Below are 7,975 nucleotides of genomic sequence, written 5' to 3'. Positions count from 1 at the left end.
AAGGAATGGAATATATATATATATCCCACCTGAAAAGAACTCTGTTACAACTGCCACCTGCCTCACATTATGTTACCTCAGTTCAAACTGGTAGATATTCCACTCCTTCACTCAGGAGCAGTCTGGGACTCCTTACAGTATTAAACATTGGTACCTCACCAAAATGTCTATGCCTTCCACCTACAGAACTGCTGCTGGACTCAAGGTGGCAGAAGCGATATTCCCTTATGTGTTTCAATCATCGACCATTACTAAGCCAATGGATTGAACTGGAGTGAACCAGATTTCTCCTGCAATGCCCGATCCCATAGTTTCATTGTGAAGCACGGATATCCAGCTAGTAAATAAATAAAACCCAAAATAAAATCTTAAACCCATGTAAATCATTGCAGTTGATGTCTCCCCTTGGCCTTTCTCCACAAACTTGAAGTCAAAGTTGAATTGATTTTTTAAATTAAAATTAAGGTGGACAAAGTCTCTCTGTATATTATCGAATAGGTAAACCTTTTATAAATATAAGATGTAAAAGACTGAATTTTCTGTAATCCATCCCTTTTGAATTAAGAGAAGCAGTTGGGTCTGCCAGCATACGTGGATACTGAAAGATGAATGGTGCAAATTGATTTTTACTTACAGCTGCACCTGAAAAAAAGTTGGAGAAGGGGGAAAAAGGAGGAGAAGGAAAGGCACATTGAAAAAGTACAAGAGTCAAAGTCTTCATTTTATCGGTGCCAAGGAACAAAATCCTTGGTTGGGCTTTGGTCCAGAGAACCAGCCAGACAGAATTTCTCCCTAGAGGTCCATGGAAAGACTTAAGCAGCAGGAGCCAAGCCAAGAAAAGTTTTTCTTGGCCTGAAATCAGCTGGCCTTTCCAGATATGGCTCCTTCCTTCCTCTGTCCCTTCTTAATCCATTATGAGTGATAATAAAAGGGTAATAAAACACCTCTAGCATCATCTGATCAGGAGCTAATCTTGCAATTAAATTTTATTAATCAGCAAAATTAGGCTGTTTGCTTCTTCATTTCTGTCAGTTTTTGGCTTGTTTGCATGCAAAGCATAACTTACACTTCCTCCAAGGGCCCATTAACCCCTGTCATTTCCAGAGGCATAAACAATTTCACTTAGGGCAAGTGGACGTATTTCTCTCGGAGTCAACGGCAGCTGGCTCAGAATCTCAGTGCCCTACCATTAATCTTCTGTTACTTTTTTCCCCAATAAACCCTATTTATATATCATTAGCATATTTCCAACACAAATGCTTTTGGCAAGGAAGAGAACAGATTGTGAAAGCCAGCTGAGAAGTTGACACTCCTCCTGCTTTTAGAATTCACATGAGTTCTAATTAGAAGACCTGTTTGTTTTCAACAGCAGGAAATTTCCTTTTCTCTGCCCTTCGCTTCCTTTCTACATCTGCTGTGTGCAAGGATGAACACAAATACTACAGCTACTGTTTGAAGAGACTAACACGGCAGAAAGGATTGGATACATTTTTTAAGTACTTTCTGATTTTGACATGCTCCTGTTGCAAAGATAGTCCCAAGGTAGTTCAGTCTTTGGTCTACATTCAGAATCCCAACACAGCATAGAATCTATCTTTTCTCCTTTTCCCTCCCTCTTCTGGCATAATGGAGACAAAACTAAACAATTGAGCTGGAGTGGAAGAGAACCTGCAAGGTTGACTGGAATCTTAAACATGAACACTGATGTTATTAATAGAAAATGTGGTACAGCAGGACAACAAACATCTGCCTACCAAGCATTAACCATGACCACACTAGCCTCTTTGACTTGTGACACTCAAATGAAGTGATGATCCTTCCCGTAATGACACTGAAGTTTGGCAGGAGCTGGAGCAAATAATGAGCTACTGTATCACCCTGCTATGTGGCATTTGGGTCTTGAACCTGGGCTGTTGGCTTTCCAGCAGACAAGCCCAGCATATTAAACACCAAGCCACTGCGCCACCCCAAAGTTCTCTCTACCTATCCTTGAACCAACAGAACAATAAACCTGAATGAATCATTAACTCTTTTTCAATCCCAACTGAGTTATCATCGGCTTAGCCATGTCATGATTTTATTTGTGCAAAGCATTCTAAATAAACCATTTGTTTGAATGTTTATTTTATTTATATGCCGCCCTTTTCCCCTGAAGGGGACTCAGGGCGGCTCACAACTCAAACCAGGGAAGGGGTGATACAGACAAAATTAAAACGACACAAAACAATGCATAGTTTAAAACACGTGACAGTCATACCATTCGAGACAGGGGCAACGGTTCTTTAGCCCCAGGCCTGTCGGAACAGCCAGGTTTTAAGGGCTTTGCAGAAGGCCTGGAGGGTAGTGAGGGTTCGAATCTCCACGGGGAGTTCGTTCCAGAGGGTCGGAGCAGCCACAGAGAAGGCTCTCCTCCGGGTAGTCGCCAGTCGACACTGGCCAGCGGATGGAATTCAGAGGAGGCCTAAGGCCTAATCTGTGGGATTTGGTGAGTTGCTCCATTCTTGTTGCTTCTCCTTTCCTGGAAAGAAACTAATTCTGAATCATTATATTATATTTAGAAAAAGGGTTGCTGCTATGCCTTATTAAATCATGATCAGAGGACATATGGTTATTTAGAGGACGTAGGGAATCAAAACATCAAAAAGTAATTTTAGAAAAGAGACAAAAAGGAAATATTGAGTTTCAAACATCTGCTTCTGGTGCATCTGCTAATTTATGAAATTAGCAGGCTCCTACCTGGTTAGGAAGCTGGTTTGAGAATTTGCGAGGCTGCATTTGAAACCCAAGTGCTGCTGTGTCAGCCAACTGACACACAGTTGGTTAAACCAACAAAAAACAGTTGCTTTAAGGGATGGCCTCATTTGGTAAGGGTGGACCACTATCTCTTCTAAAGCAGCTATCACTATACTGAACCACACATATGCATTAATAATCTGAAGTCAGTTGCTCATAGTATGCATGGTGTTATGTGGTCAACCTAAAAATGGATTTGATCCCCTTCCTTGGTTTCCATAAGATGAAAAGAATCCCAAATAATGACACAAAATATTGTATCACTCACTAGAAAATGTCCAGTTGGCTTCCAGTCCAGGAGCAATTTTATTCATCACAAAATGTCCAAATTGATCTGGCATGCCTGTTAAGCAATTTGATTTCTCCTATCATCCCTAAGAGAGTCTGAGTGATTCCGAACTGCTAGGCAGAATTGCTAGAGTTCTGAGAGGCAGTAAGTGCATATCTCCTCTGTTTAGAACTTGCATCTTCCAGACGTTCTGCTTTGTTTCTAATTCTGGAGGTATGGGAGAGAAACCTTGCAGTTTTTCAGCCATAAAATAATCCTTAATTAATGTTACTGCCTATAATCTACATCAGATGTAATCTTTGTTTCCCCCATCATTTATGCCACCTCTTGGAGTTCTTTAAAAACCAAATATTTTCAAGACACACACCATCTGCCAGTAATGGCCCTCTGAATTCTAGGTAAGATAATTGGTAACAAATTAACGAAACAGATTTGACATCAGGATTCAAAATAAAGATGAAGCAGAGCATTGGTGTCTCCCAGAATATCCCATTATAGATCTCAAAATAGCAATTGTGGACCCCAAAAAAATTGTGGACCCTATGTTGGCACAGTTGAGTATGAGACAGCTGTTCTTACACATCTCAATATGTTTCAGACATATCACACAGTGTTTCAGAAGATGTAATGGAATGTATGAATGACTGTGCTTGTTTGTAGGTTCTCGCAAGGGAGCACAGCTATCATATACCCTTGACCGAAGATCGATACACTCCTTCTATCTGGGATGGTCGTCCTCTTCCACCGAGCATGCAGCTTCGGGAGGGACACACAGGGAGCGGTGAGGGAGGAAGGGGACACTCGCCTAGCCAGCCAGATCAGCCGAATCAACCCTGGCGATCAATGGGGTGACAGATGTCACAGCCAGATCGCCCTCACATCCTCTTTACAGGGGAAAGCGCAAACACAGTCCCCCACTACCACAAATTATGCAGTCGAGTTTCCCGCATTTGGGGAAATCGCAGGGGTCAGCACATCCGAAGTGCAATGGATGAGCCTCACCCTGGGAAAACTATCTTCATGATCATGGTGTCTCCCCTGCCAGGTAAGTATGAATGACTGTGAGAAAATAGGGGAAGACCTGCCATCACTTAACAGTCAAGAAAGAAACTTAACAAGAGCCAGAGGCCATTCTACCACTTTGGACCTGTTTGCCCGAACTGGTAGCAGAAATCTGGTAGCAGAAATCGTAGTTGGCTCCGCCCACCCACCCTGGCTGTACGGCATCCCATTTAGGCCCTTTTTTCACCAAAAGCTGATGCGTGGGCGCTCACATTTTCGAACTGGTAGGAAAGTTAACATCACCTCTGAGAAGAACCCCATCCTAATGGATGAAACAGTTAAAAGTGAAGTTAGGAAGTTTGTGCCTTCAGGTTTGCAAGATTCTACTAATGTAGACTTACAATAAAGTAGAACTAGTTCATCTTGTTGCATTTTCTGTCTGGTTTACCTGGTATGGCTTTGACAGAAGGCCTGAAGAAATACAGTGGGTTTTTAATGCATTCAAATTGTTGACTGATAAGGTTCTTGCAATTTCTCCCTCATGCAACCTTCATCTATATTACCATTCTTTCTTTTCCTCACTTTCTTCCTAACCACCCTGCCTCATCCTTATGTATTTAAATCTTACGTCAGCTAAGCCACTCCACACATCTGATAATAAAATCAATCGTCTTAAAAGGTGCGACCACATTCCTTCTGACTTTGGGGGTCTGAATGATTTACTCAAATGTGCAGCCAGAAGATACTGCATTTCCATATCTAACAGATCATTCTGTAGAAAAAGCTCCTAACTTTCGAAAAGTATTCAGGCTTTATTAAATTTTGGAGCTGGATTTATTTTCCATTATGGCATCATTATAAATATCTATAAGCCCTAAGAATAGCATGGGTATAAATCTTAATGACAACTCAAGAAACAGCAGGTGATGCCAGGGATCAGAGCAAAGGATCAGAGGAAGTGGTTTGCTGTGCTTCCTGAAAGAGCATATTTGAAGCACATACGGATTTTTTCCCTTTTAGTTTCAGCAAGACAGCTACCAAAAAATACTAATGCGAGAGAATTGAGTTTCTCTATAGAAACTGAAAACTGGGGGGGGGGGGGTCAACTGAACAGCTGATGAGACAACTTTGCCCTGGGCTATTCTCTAGCACATCACCTGAGGACAAAGCCACTGTCCTCTGGCTGCTTTATTTGTTTCTGCTCAGGATAACAAAACAAATAATCCACACTAAATATGATTGAAAACTAGATACCACTAATGCTAAAACCATTCAAAACTTGATATAAGAAAAGGACACTGTGGTTTCTGCAAGGCGTGCAGTCCAGCGATCATGTGCTTCCTATTGCAAAACTTGCAATTTACTTCCTTGGGTAAGAAATACATATATAATTTCTTAATTGTATGTATTTCTCATTTTGTATAGCTGGCCACCTTATGAGAGAGTCAGTGTAGCTAGTGTATAATAATTAACAAAAATGAATAAATACATAGAAAACAATCAGAATGAAGAACTATAAAAATACACAAAACCAAACACAATGATGTATTTTGTTCCAATCTCAGACAATGGGGGTTTCTTAATTATTACATAGGATCTGAATAATAATGTTAAATGAAAAGAAATATAATTTATGGATGCCAAATTAATTTCACTTTCACATGAATGTGTTAGACATTGAAGTTTGTGTTTCATGTCCTCTGTACTCTTAAATATCTAATCTAACCTAATCCAATCTAATCTCATATCATCTCATCATCTAATCTAATCATATTTTATCTAATCTAGCAATTACTCATAAATAATCATTGCAGTCTTAAAATTGTGTAAGAATGTGATAAAGGCTTTACCTGAAAAACTACCTCAACCTGATGGGACTGGCCCACTCCAGCTGTTCCAGCAAAGGAGGTGTGCTGGTCAAGGAATTCTGACTTGCAGGATCCAGAAGAAGTGCCTTTTCTGCATGGCTCATCTCCTTTGGTACATCTTGTCCACCGGGGTGAAATCTGTACACATACTCTGAATTTCTATAAGGACCATAGCTCTGAAGACCATAACTCTACCAGTTGGCTTAGTGCCCCAATTGGGGAATATCACTGTGGATAGTTGCTTCTTGGAGATGTTCCAGTCTTCCTGAATGTTGAAGAGATTTGGACTTGTCATCTCAGAGATATCTCTCTCTGTTTGTCTGTCTCACTGTCTCTCTCTGACTCCTGAAGCAGTTACAATGACATTTTAGCTACTGACAGTCTCCGTTTTTACAGCTCCACATATGCCCAGCAGCCATCAGGACTTCTACTGATTTGTAAGTCTCCTTCATGCAAAAGATTTTTTTCCCTCCAGAGTGTCAAGTCATATTATATGACAGCAGTGGCTTCCTGGCACCTTCATTTTCTCTTTTCTTCTATAGCAAATGAGTGTAGTAGGAACTGAATGGACCTCTTCCTAATCCGGCACCCTGCAATGGAACACTGGGATACAACCATTCCCATCATTTCGCATTGTGTCAAGAGTACCTTTGTGCAGTGCACCACTTGCACACCTGATTGTGACGATCCTGACAGTCATCATCTGGTTTGATTACTAGACTCACATTCTACACTGTCTCTAAAGAAGAAACATGGTCCTATCTATTAACAATAGCAATAGGACAGATCTATATAAGTGCATTTAGAAAGTATTCAGACCCCCTTACTTTTGTCAATTATGTTGTGCTGCAGCCTGATTCTATAGTTGTTGAAATTCATTTTTTCTCATTAATTTAAAGAGATTAACAGAGTTGGAAGGGACCTTATAGGTCATCTAGTCCAACCCCCCTCCACACACTCAAGCAGGAGACCCTACTCCATTTCTGACAAATGGCAGTCCAATCTCTTCTTGAAAGCTTCCAGTGATGAAGCTCCCACAAAGCTCCGAAGGAAAGCTGTTGCATTTGTTGATTGCTGTCACTGTCGGAAAGTTCCTCCTTATTTCTAGGTTGAATCTCCCCTTGGTCAGTTTCCATCCATTATTACTTCAGGTGCTTTGGAAAATAGATTGACCCCTTCCTCTCTGTGGCAGTCCCTCAAATATTGGAACACTGCTCAGTTTGAGAGTCCTTCAGGTGCTTTTTTGCAAATTCCAAGTGAGCTGTTATGTGTTTTGCACTAAAGAGCCAAGGTGGCGCAGTGGTTAGGGTGCAGTACTGCAGGCCACTTCAGCTGACTGTTATCTGCAGTTCAGTGGTTCTAATCTCACCGGCTCAAGGTTGACTCAGCCTTCCATCCTTCCAAGGTGGGTGAAATGAGGACCCAGACTGTGGGGATGATATGCTGACTCTGTAAACCACTTAGAGAGGGTTGAAAGCCCTATGAAGTGGTATATAAGTGTAACTGCTATTGATATTGCTAAAAAGAGGAACTTCATTTATTAGATATACTGTAAGTCTTGCCATAAAGACTTGAAGACTTGAAGTTGGGCTCCGGGTTTGCCACTGAGCCCATAACATAGTTATACTAATTTTGTTGATTGATTTTTCATCTCAGCTCCTGCATGATTTTGTTTGTATTCATTGTTAGCCATCCAGTCATTTAGTTAGCAATACAGTATTTTTGTGATGAAAGTCCATTTAAACTGAATGAATGAATGAATACACAAATAAATAAGTGTTTGTATAGTTTTGCAGCCACACTTCCCAACCAGCCTATGTAGAAGGAGGAGGTATTCCATATTCTCCAAAATAATCAAAACTCTCCAATTTCTATATATTAAATACTCTGATTCCCCAACCATGTTAAGATATAACTTGCCATTAATTATTCAAAGAAGGAAGATTGATGTAAGCTAAAATCTAGGAAACTGAACTCTGTATGGCATTTGAAGCATTCAGATTGAAAAATAATTTTAAACATC

General features: G+C 40.6%; 1 non-coding gene across 1 annotated transcript; it reads right to left on the bottom strand.

Moving 5' to 3' along the window:
* Positions 1-3,971: 3,971 nt before the first annotated feature.
* On the bottom strand, positions 3,972-4,135 carry LOC148044160 (U1 spliceosomal RNA). The gene has a single exon (XR_015697789.1). It is a non-coding gene; the product is annotated as a U1 spliceosomal RNA (small nuclear RNA).
* Between the last annotated feature and the right edge of the window lie 3,840 nt (positions 4,136-7,975).

Source organism: Thamnophis sirtalis, unplaced genomic scaffold, assembly GCF_051295495.1.
Source record: "Thamnophis sirtalis isolate CommonGarterSnake01/CBP01778 unplaced genomic scaffold, rThaSir2_p1.2 scaffold_9, whole genome shotgun sequence".
Classification (NCBI taxonomy): Eukaryota; Metazoa; Chordata; class Lepidosauria; order Squamata; family Natricidae; genus Thamnophis; species Thamnophis sirtalis.
Note: the sequence above shows the minus strand (reverse complement) of the source record. Positions and strands in the feature narration are given on the sequence as shown.